The following is an 11,578-nucleotide window of genomic DNA, read 5'->3' as shown; positions in this document are numbered from 1 at the left end:
TGAAGACAGGAGTTAAGGTGGTTACTTTGCATGTGACTAATCCTGGTTTTATCCCTAGTTTATCCCTGGTTGTGTGCAAGGCAAGCATCTTACCCACTATAATGTTGCTTCTTCAGCCCCTCTTCAGGGTTCTTCATTGTTTTGTTTGTTTGTTTTATAATCCAGATATGATCAAGGATTACTCTTGGCTCTGTGCTCAGGAATCACTCCTGAGAGTGCTTGGTAGATCATATAGGATGCCGGGGATCAAACCTGGGTCAGCTGCAAGCAAGGCAAATGTCCTGTCCATTGTACTACTGCTCCAGCCTTTGGCTCTAGCTTTTTAAAATTACCTGAAAATGTTCTTAGTCTAAATTTGCAACTTGGAATTTATTTGAATTTTGGATTACAGGTCAAATCTCACCTCTTAGAGATTTTTTTTTGAGGAGAGCACCCAGCGTGCTCAGGGATTACTCCTGGCTCTTCGCTTAGAAATCACTCGTGGCAGACCCAGGGGACCATATGAGATGCCGGGATTCAAACAACCTTCCATCCAGGATCGGCTGCATGCAAGGCAAATGCCCTATCGCTATGCTATATCTCCAGCCCTCTTAGAGATGTTTTTTCCTTAGCATTTAATTTTTGTTTTGGAGTCACACCTAGTAGTGTTCAAGGTTTAGGGGGCTCCATGCTTGGTGTTGCTCCTGGCAGTGCTCAAGGGAGCATGTGGTGCCAGGGATCCAACTCAGGCCATCCAAAACATATGCTCAGGGCCAGAGCAATAGCACAGCGGTAAGGCATTTGCCTTACACACGAACAACTTGGGATGGATCGGAGTTCGATCCCCGAATTCCATATGATTCCCGAGCCTGCCAGGAGTGATTTCTGAGCGTAGTGCCAGGAGTAACCCCTGAGCTCTGCTGGGTGTGGCCCAAAAGCAAACAAAAAACAAAACATAAGCTCAGCCCATTTAGCTTTTTCTGGCCCCTGAGCACCCAGTTTAAGAATTTACCTAGGAGAGGGTCAGAGAGATAGCATGGAGGTAAGGCATTTGCCTTATATGCAGAAGGTTGGTGGTTCAAATCCTGGCATCCTATATGATCCCCCAGCCTGCCAGATCATGTAGTTCCTGATGCATAACCAAGAATTATCTCTGTGCACAGCCAGGTATGGCCTAAAAAAAAACAAAAACAAAAAATAAGCTACCTAATTCTTCCAAAGAACACCACTCTTTTTGATTGATGCCTGCTACTTGATATTAATGCCTGTTGCTTGGTATTAAAAGCATTTGGTCGGGGCCAGAGAGATAGCATGGACGTAAGACTTTTGCCTTTAATGCAGAAGGACAGTGGTTCGAATCCTGCATCCCATATCTTCTCCTGAGCCAGCCAGGAGTGATTTCTGAGCACAGAGCCAGGAGGAACCCCTGAGTGCTGCAGAGTTTGACCCCAAAACAAACAAACAAACCAAAACAAAACAAAACAAAAAAGCATTTGGTCCCAAGAGTCTTTCTTGGTAACTTTTGTGTCTGCTGTCTCTGTCTTCCTCAAAGAAAATGTCTCTCCCTAAAGGGCAGGGACATCATCTATTCTACAAACATCCAAGAACCACAAAAACCTGCCATACCACTTCAGTAGATAGTAGTGAGAATTCAGAGCAGGAAAGAAAACTCTCCTGGCTGGGAGCTGAAAATAATGTTCTGGAAATGGAATTCTGAGGTCTGAAGTTTGGGGAACATGTGTGATTAGGCCTGTGAAATGTCCCAGATAAATGCCTCAGTGACATTGATGGAGCCTAATGAGAAAGATCCAATTTACATCAGGGAAGAGCTTCTTCCAATTCTGAGCACAGCATGGGCAGGTGAGAATGCACAGGGAGGAACAGAGTAGGAACTGGAGGATGGAAAATGACCAGGAAAATAAGCGAACTTCTTGCTAAACAAACCCAACAGGATTCTTATTGAAAACAGACATCGCCTCTGGGATGGTGGAGGAGGAGGAGGAACTCAACCCCATCGTGGGGGTGTTTAGATATCAAGGATAAGATATTCTGGGTCAAATTGATAGTACAGTGGGTAGGGTGTTTGCCTTGCAGGCATCGACTCTGGGTTCTATACCTAGCACCCCAGATAGTCTCCAGAACACCGTCAGAAATAATCCCTGAGTGCAGAGCCAGGAGTAAGTTCTGAGCACAGCTGGGTGTCAGCCAAAAGCTAAGATAATGATGATAGATAATAATAGTAAAATAATAGTGTTGGGACCTGAATTCTGAATAAGGAAGGATGCCATTTTGTAAAAGCCATATGGCTGGCTTCTTCATAGGTTTTGAGCAGGGAGAAACACCATCTTGTATGGACCACATGGTATGGGCTACATGAAGAGGCTTCAGAAGTCCATTTCCATAGACCGCCTCAGTCTACCTGGCCATACCAGGTAGCCTATCAGGGAAGGACAAGGGGACAGTAGGAAGATACTCCTAGACAAGAGCCAATCATTTTAAGGATCATCAGAAAGCTGGAACCTCCTATATCCCTTCCCTATATAATCCTCATCATTACCTTGGGAGGGGCTCATCTCCTTCAGGGTATGGCTCCTGGCTGGCCAGGCTGGAGAATCTTTTGGCAGACGGATTAAAGTGTTAAAAACTTTATTCCAGTTGTGTGATCTCGTCCTTCAACTCTGGAACCCTACATTTGGGGGTTCTGCCAGGATAGAATTGACATGACCAGAGGCCAATAAGGCTTCCCAGGTCCCATGTTTACACCAGAACACCTCGAGGTATGTAAAGGCCTAGAAATGGAGCTCCAGGGAAGCCCTACAGGGAGAAACCTGTGGGCAGGAGGCTAGAGGGATGCCTTAGTTCTCCCAGGGGTCACACTGGGGTGGCTTTCGCATCACCTCCGGGGGTGATAGGGAATCTCGTGGGTTCAAGTCCCATCAGGGGTTCCAGCATCTGGAACCCACATTTTTTGGGGGGGGGTCACCCACATGGGCTCGAGTCCCGCTGAATGTTCCACTCAGGAATGCATTCGTTGGGGGAGTTCCAATGTGGTGCCATTGTCAGTCTGTCTTTTTTTGTCTGTGGTTCTGTGTTCCGTGTTTTCTTTGTCTGGTCTGAACATGAAGGAAAACTCTAGGGAGAATGCCACCCCTCCTTAGGTCATGAATTGTGTGTTGAACTGACTTTGTTCTTCTAGGGACATGGCAGAGGGTGTCTGGGGTCATAAACCCCAGATTTCTCAGTAGCCATTGGGGTTAAATTTGCCTTGGAAAATATCTAAATTTTGCAATCACCCAGCTTTCCTGCCATGCTTTAGTTAAGGCCAATAAAAGAGAAATGTATCTACATGTGGACAGAGAGAGGAAGGGCAGAATCAAAACATTATGGAAGCTGGTGCCGGCTGCTCTTTTGGCTGGAAAGAAGAAAAAAAGAGTGCCTAGGCCTTTTTGGCTGGAGTCCAGAGAGGAATCCACGGAGCCCTCAGGGCAGGGGCTATTATCTGAAATCCCAGAGTCACCTGGCTGGAGAATGTGGGTGTAGGCAAAGTGAATCCAGTGGGTCCTTTACATATCAAAGGAGGGACCAGAGCTAAGGGAGAAAGTCTTTTTTTTTTTTTTGGTTTTTGGTTTTTGGGCCACACCCAGCAGCGCTCAGGGGTTTCTCCTGGCTCCAGGCGTGGAAATCACTCCTGGCAGGCTCAGGGATGCCCGGATTTAAACCACCTTCCTTCTGGATGCAAGGCCTTACTTCCATGCTATCTCTCCGGCCCGGGAAAGTGTTTAGTTAAAGGCTGGGAGTCAAGAGGAAAAAATTGAGCATTTAAATTTCTCAGACTTAGAAGTTTCTTAGAATGAACAATTGGGTGGGAAATGTTGCAAATTATTGTGGTAGGCTTTTTTAGACAATATTGTTAATTTTGTGAATGCATGACATTGTTCTTTTCTTTTTTGGTTTTTTGGGCCACACCTGGCAGTGCTCAGGGGTTACTCCTGGCTGTCTGCTCAGAAATAGCTCCAGGCAGGCACAGGGGACCATATGGGACACCGGGATTCGAACCAACCACCTTTGGTCCTGGATCGGCTGTTTGCAAGGGAAACACCGCTGTGCTATCTCTCCTGGCCCTGCTTGACATTGTTAAAATAACTCAATTCTATGTCAAATTTATCTCACCGAATTCAACGGTTGGTCTTAAGATAGCTTTCGTGTGAAAATCTTGGTGGTACTAGGTTGTGAATGTCTGAAGGAAAGGAATCAACAGAATTGGGTTAAAGATCTTTAATAAGTGCCATAAGAATACTTTGGTCCCGCTAGGTGCAAGAAAACTCAGCAAAGTGGTTCCAAATTGGCGGGAGACAATTTAAAACTCTGTTCCTAGGACCTTAGTGCTGGGTTCTAGGCTGTTAACCTGGGGAGCTGGTCCTTAAGGAGAGGCTGGCCCTGAGTTGGGTGCACCTGGTGGTCTTTGGCGCCAAGACTGCCCCCAGAGGATGAATGGAGAAAAGGTTAGAAAGAAAAGAGTGGGCCGGAAAGATAGCATGGAGGTAAGGTGATTGCCTTGCATGCAGTTTGAATCCCAGCATCCCATATGGTCCCCTGAGAGCTGCTGGGTGTAAGAAAAAAAAAAAAGGGAAAGTGGCTGAATGTAGAAAGTTTGAGGATGTGCAAAAAGGTTATAAAGGGAAAAGGAAAGTAGGTGCAGGCGGAAAGTTTGAGGATGTGCAAAAGGGACTGAGGATATGTATTTATTTTATTTTATTTTTTTGGTTTTTGGGTCACACCCGGCAGCGCTCAGGGGTTACTCCTGGCTCTATGCTCAGAAATCGCTCCTGTGGGGAGGCCCTATGTCAGAGGCCTTCTCTCTAGCCTGGGTAGAGCTGGGAGGCTTGGCAGGCCCCCAGCCGTCCCCCTCTTTTTCCCCTGGACTCCAGCCCTCACTGGGTGCTGGCTCAGATGGCCAGAAGTGGGTTCAGGTGGATTCTTAGGGGTCCTCAGGCTTCCCTCCTCCTTCTGTACTCCAGGGGGGAGGTGCATGGGGAGGAGGGCGGGCAGATATCTGGCTTTCGGTTTCCCCTTTGATTTTGAAGGCCAGCTCTTCTCAGGTATGGGGTTTGGGAGTCCCCATGCCGGAGGCCTTCTTCTTGGCCTGCGGAGAGCTGGGATGCTTGGCAGGCCCCCTTCAGTCCCTCTCTTTCCCCTAGACTCCAGGCCTTCTCTGGGCGCCAGTCCAGGTGGGCTCTATAGGGGTCATCAGGCTTTCCCCCTACCTCTCCCTACAGTAATGAGAATGTGCTTTGGGAGGAGGGCGGGTCATTCTAGCACTGATTTATGTTGGGACAGTCACTGGAAATTTTTTCTCCTTGGTCTCCTATTGAGAGTATTGTATGCATATAGTTTATATATGCATAATATCCATCTTGTATTGTGACCTTGATACTGCCCTTACAAAGCTCTTTTTATTTTTTTTTTGTTTTTTGTTTTTTGGGTCACACCCGGCAGTGCTCAGGGGTTATTCCTGGCTCCAGGCTCAGAAATTGCTCCTGGCAGGCACGGGGGACCATATGGGGCGCCGGGATTCGAACTGATGACCTCCTGCATGAAAGGCAAACGCCTTACCTCCATGCTATCTCTCCGGCCCCACAAAGCTCATTTCTAATCTTTTACTGCCTCAGTCCCAACCCTTATTCCCCCCCCATCTTCCCATGTAGGTGCAGCTCATGATATGAAGCTCACCACATAGAGTGATGAGTTAGAGAAATGACTATACTGAAAACTATCATAACAATGTGAATGAATGAGGGAAATAGAAAGCCTGTCTTGAGTACAGGTGTGGGTGGGGTGGGAAGGAGGGAGATATGGGAAATTGGTGGTGGGAATCTTGCACTGGTGAAGGGGGGGTGTTCTTTACATGACTGTTATACAACTACAATCATATTTGTAATCATGGTGTTTAAATAAAGATAATTAAAAAAAATCACTCCTGGCAGACTTAGGGGACCATATGGGATGCTAGAATTTGAACCACCGTCCTTCTGTATGCAAGGTAGACGCCTTTCTTCCAGTCTATCTCTCCGGCCCGAGGTTAAGTATTAAGAAAAAAACTCAGGGGCCCGGAGAGATAGCACAGCGGCGTTTGCCTTGCAAGCAGCCGATCCAGGACCAAAGGTGGTTGGTTCGAATCCCGGTGTCCCATATGGTCCCTCATGCCTGCCAGGAGCTATTTCTGAGCAGACAGCCAGGAGTAAGTAACCCCTGAGCACTGCCGGGTGTGGCCCAAAAAAAAAAAAAAAAAAAAAAAAAAAAAAAAAAAGAAAGAAACTCAGATCAAACTAGATGATTAAATCTTGGCTAAATTAGCTAATGTGTTGCATTAAAAAGGTTTGAATGTTTCAAAACATTTATAGTATTTTTATGCTATTGGGTGAAAATGAGGTAATAAGATCTACAAACATCTAAAAGATAAAGGTTTTAGTTTTAAAGAAAATAATCAAGAATTTGAGAAGAGGGCCCGAAGAGATAGCACAGTGGCGTTTGCCTTGCAAGCAGCCGATCCAGGACCTAAGGTGGTTGGTTCGAATCCCTGTGTCCCATATGGTCCCCCGTGCCTGCCAGGAGCTATTCCTGAGCAGACAGCCAGGAGTAACCCCTGAGCACCGCCGGGTGTGACCCAAAAAACAAAACAAAAACAAAAAGAATTTGAGAAGAATCATTGAGGTTAAGTTTAAAGGTTTTAAAAAAATTGGTAATTGCTGATTATAAATTATTTTTTATTATAAATTCTTTAAAATCTGAAGTCTGTCAAAGTAGTGGTCATTCTTCCTGGTATTCAAAATTAATTTGTGTAATGTGGATTGCTGGTGTCTTCTGCCTGTAAACCGAGGCCAGAAGACTAAGTAGACTTCTATTTTCTTTCTTTTTTTTTTGGTTTTTGGGCCACACCTGGCGGTGCTCAGGGGTTACTCCTGGCTGTCTGCTCAGAAATAGCTCCTGGCAGGTACGGGGGACCATATGAGACACCGGGATTCGAACCAACCACCTTTGGTCCTGGATTGGCTTCTTGAAAGGCAAACGCCGCTGTGCTATCTCTCCGGGCCCAGACTACTATTTTCTGTATGTAGAATTAAACATGATTAAAATGTTTTTACAATTCTTCATTATTTGCTGCCAAGAATATTACTAAGTGTATTACAAGGAGCTTTGTGAATATGGTTATGGTTTAAAGAATTAAAGATATGGGAGATCTTATTGTAAAAAGCCCCTAGACAATAATCAAATGGTTTTAAGATTTTCTGTACAAATTTAAGTAACACTTGCTTTTTCTCTCCTCCTAGCACCATTTAGTACCATTTTTATGTCACAGCATCATATTGCTTTGCATAAGATACAAGTAGGTGGCTTTCCTCTCTGCATGAGGAGTGATCCCCATGCATACAGGAAATCTTAAAATTAGTGAGGGGACCCCAGAGCCCTTTTTTTTGGGAATAATTGGGCTTCAGGTGGTGAGACAAGCAGGCACTCTTAAGTATTTGGCTGTAAAGACCTGGAAGACACCAAGATGAATGACCTGAGTAAGGAAATTGAAGATTTCCTAGGAGTTTCTGGACCTGCACCAACTGGCCACAGCCTGGGCCCTGCTCTCACCCTCCACCCTCAGTCTCAAGAAAAGGAAAAGAGGGGCCGGGCGGTGGCGCTGGAGGTAAGGTGCCTGCCTTGCCTGCGCTAGCCTAGGACGGACCGCGGTTCGATCCCCCGGCGTCCCATATGGTCCCCCAAGAAGCCAGGAGCAACTTCTGAGCGCATAGCCAGGAGTAACCCCTGAGCGTCACAGGGTGTGGCCCAAAAACAAACAAACAAAAACAAAACAAAACAAAACAAAAAAAAAACAAAAAAAAAAAAAAGAAAAGGAAAAGAGGGGGCCGGAGAGATAGCATGGAGGTAAGGCGTTTGCCTTTCATGCAGAAGGTCATCGGTTCGAATCCCGGCGTCCCATATGGTCCCCCGTGCCTGCCAGGAGCAATTTCTGAGCATGGAGCCAGGAGTAACCCCTGAGCACTGCCGGGTGTGACCCAAAAACCACACACACACAAAAAAAAGGAAAAAAAAAAAGAAAAGGAAAAGAGAACTCGAGGTCTGAGTCTCTTCCAAACCTGAATAGGAGTGCGACAGGCTACCTCTAGGGAAATCCTGCAGAGGGTGAGATGCCCACGGCTATCCGTGAAATCATCATGCTGAACTGACCAACTCATCTTAAAATCAGCCAAGCCTGAGTGACCGTGACATAACCTGCTGTGTCCCCAACCTATCCTCAGAAATGCTCTGTAAGTAATGGGGGTGTCCCAAATGCAGATTTCTCCAGCATTGCTGTATTTGTGCAAAGGAAAGAGCCAAAAGTTATTCAAATAACTGGCAAGGTACAAGGTGAGGGTGGAGAGAAAAACTATTTTTGTAGCTGCTTAAATTAAACACATTCTAGTGGGCCTAACTTAAAACCCACTTCTTTGGAGTAACTTCTGTGGATATGTTATTTTTTATTTATTTATTTATTTTTGGGTTTTTGGGCCACACCCGGCAGTGCTCAGGGGTTACTCCTGGATGTCTGCTCAGAAATAGCTCCTGGCAAGCACGGGGGACCATATGGGACACCGGGATTCAAACCAACCACCTGAGGTCCTAGATTGACTGCTTGCAAGGCAAACACCACTGTGCTATCTCTTCGGGCCCTGTGTGGATATGTTCTTACTAGTTGTACTAACCAGATCATAAATCATATATGCAAGCATTAGTCTGGCTAAAGTAACTCAGAATTGTGTTTATTGATAATGCTACAGTGCTTTGCTTTCTGTTGTTTAACTTGTGTTATCATTACAGATAATAAGGATAGCTGTACCATTTACTGCTCCAGGGCCTGATTGGGTTAAGTAATATTCCCCTGTCTAATTGATCTGATCCTTTTCAGGTGTTGAGACTCCAGAGGTGAACTAGTTAACTGCTCATTTAGGGAAATATGAGATTTCACCCTATCTAGAAATGGAGACTATAGTCCCTTGCCAGCCTGAAGTAGCTACAGAAAATTGATCTTCGACCACATTCCTTTTAATGACTTCTAGGGAGATGAAATCTCTAGGGAAAATATGGAGCAAAACGGTCATCAGGAAAAGCTTCCAGGGAAATAAGAAAAAAGAAGGGCCACAGGAATCAATGAGCCAAGTTGACAATTGGAAATGACACTATGCCTATCTATCCCAGAGGTTGGAGCAGGTAGCAAGAATACACTGACACTGACATTTAACAAAAACGGGTTGTATAAGGGAAGGAGCAAAAATTATGCTTCCCTTGGTAATGTTAAAGGTAAGAAAATTATTACTAGGTATAAGATTTCTTCATCTCTGTCTGACCCAGTAAAGGAAAGGCAACTGGGGTTTAGGGCTCTATTGTTCTCTTCACCCCAACAGCCATTTAAGTTGCAGGATTGAAGAGGAAGCAGGAACCTCCTTTTCTTCGTGGTGGAGTCACAGCCTGAATAAGAAGGAAACCCTGAAGATCCAGCTGACTCAGCTCACAGGACCAGAATAGAAGGCAGACAATCCTGGTGTTCCTTTGGCAGTGCCATAATGACTGCACGGCGACTATTAAGAATGACACCCTCATACCCAGACTGTGGATGGGGGGGGGTTGTGGGCCAGACTGTCACCATGGAGATTACTCCCCTAAACCTTGACTTGTGTGATTTGTTTGGGGTCTGTGGATATACTCTACAAAGTCTGTTCTTACTGAGGTGTAAGTGTTAAGAAAAGTGGATACCAACCAATCCATGGGTTTGGGTTCTGGGGAAAGGGATTTCTCTGCTGGATATAAGCATGCATCAGAGTAGCTATCTGGTAGCACAGAGAGAGCTGGATCTGAGACTAAGGCTGGAGGTCTCGGGCAGAGTTTTGGGAGTGCTGTCGACCTGAGCTCTTTATCCCAAATATCAATAGGGTCTTCAAGAGAATGTACCCAGACTAACTCTAGTGGAGAGCATTAGTTAAGGCAAATAAGAAAAAGTCAGCAGCTTAACTGTCTTAAAGTGCCAGTGCATGCCCCATAACCCTATACCTCTTCTTTTGGGCATGTGCTTCTTACCCACCCTGGAGGGGCCACCAAGGTCCCATCCCCTTACCTAAACTATTGCAATAAGACTGCAGAGGCCAATATAGTTGCATGGGGAAATAACCCCCATCAAGATGAATTAGGCCATGGCTTTGTGCATCAAGGAACTAACACCCTTGATGATGATATGTCTGCCACTGGCTTTGCACACCCTGATGATTTTTACATCATCAGTAATTCTCCCAACCCAGGTGTCATACCTGGTGGGAGAGAACAAGATAAACTCTCCCATCAAGTGGATGCTTATCAGGAAATTAGCTGAAGTTGCTTTCCAGAGCAGGTGGGAAGTAGACCTAGGCTCTGGGGGAATAATGTAGCTCTGCTAACAAGTCAGAAGATTCAGCCATGAGACACTGCAGCAGGTGAAGGCTAGTTTGCAGGAGTGAAGAAGGCAGTGGAAAAATTCTGCCATCTGGTATAAACAGTGGTTCAATATCACCCTGATTAAGATGTTAAGGTCCCAGTCTGTGCCCATAAGTGGGGACAAGGATGAGGAACCTCAAGGAGAGTCTTATGGACTTAGGTCCATAAGAAGAGGAGGGACAGTGTTACAGCTCTTTTAGAATTTGTCCAGCAGGCCTTCTAGTCTCCACCGGAAGGCCCCCCCCCAAAAAAAACAAAAACAAACAAACAAAAAAAAAACAACAAAAAAAAGAAGAGGAGGGAATGTTGGGACCTGAATTCTGAATAAGGAGGGACGCCATTTTGTAAAAGCCACATGGCAGGCTTCTTAGGTTATGAGCAGGGAGAAGCACCATTTTGTAAGGACCACATGGTGTGGGCTACATGCTGGGGCTTCACAAGCCTATTTCTATAGACCCCGCCTCAGATCTGGCCATACCAGGTAGCCTATCAGGGAAGGACAAGGGAGTAGTAGGAAGATACCCCTAGACAAGAGCCAGTCATTTTAAGAATCATCAGAAAGTTGGAACTTCCCTTTAAACCTTCCCTATATAATTCTCATCATGCCCTTTGGCCAGGCTCATCTCCTTCAGGGGATGGCACCTGGCTGGCCAGACTGGGAAATCTTGTTGGCAGACGGATTAAAGTGTTACGTCCTACTCTGGAACCCTACAACATCAGGGAGGAGCAGAGTAGAAATTGTAGGGTGGAAAATGACCAGGAGAATAAGCCAACTTCTTGATAAAAAAAAACCCAACAGGATTATTATTGAAAGCAGACAAGATCAGACAACACCTCTGGGATGGTGGAGGAGGAGGAGGAACTCAACCCCATCATGGGGGTGTTTAGATATCAAGGATAAGAGATCCAGGGTTGAACTGATAGTACAGTGGGTCGGGTGTTTGCCTGGCAGGCAGCGACTCGGTTCTATATATAGCACCCCAGATAGTCTCTCCTGAATACTACTAGAAGTAATCCCTAAGTGCAGAGCCAGGAGTAAGTTCTGAGCACAGCTGGGTGTCACCCCAAAACTAAGAATGATGATAATAGT

At 45.7% G+C, this 11,578-nt stretch overlaps 1 non-coding gene across 1 annotated transcript; it reads left to right on the top strand.

Moving 5' to 3' along the window:
• The first annotated feature begins 10,668 nt into the window (after positions 1-10,668).
• Positions 10,669-10,730, top strand: LOC125997745 (U7 small nuclear RNA). The gene has a single exon (XR_007491767.1). It is a non-coding gene; the product is annotated as a U7 small nuclear RNA (small nuclear RNA).
• The last annotated feature ends 848 nt before the right edge of the window (positions 10,731-11,578 follow it).

Source organism: Suncus etruscus, chromosome 19 (genome assembly GCF_024139225.1).
Source record: "Suncus etruscus isolate mSunEtr1 chromosome 19, mSunEtr1.pri.cur, whole genome shotgun sequence".
NCBI classification, from domain to species: domain Eukaryota; kingdom Metazoa; phylum Chordata; class Mammalia; order Eulipotyphla; family Soricidae; genus Suncus; species Suncus etruscus.
The sequence above is the reverse complement of the archived record's forward strand: the minus strand, read 5'-3'. Positions and strand labels throughout refer to the sequence as shown.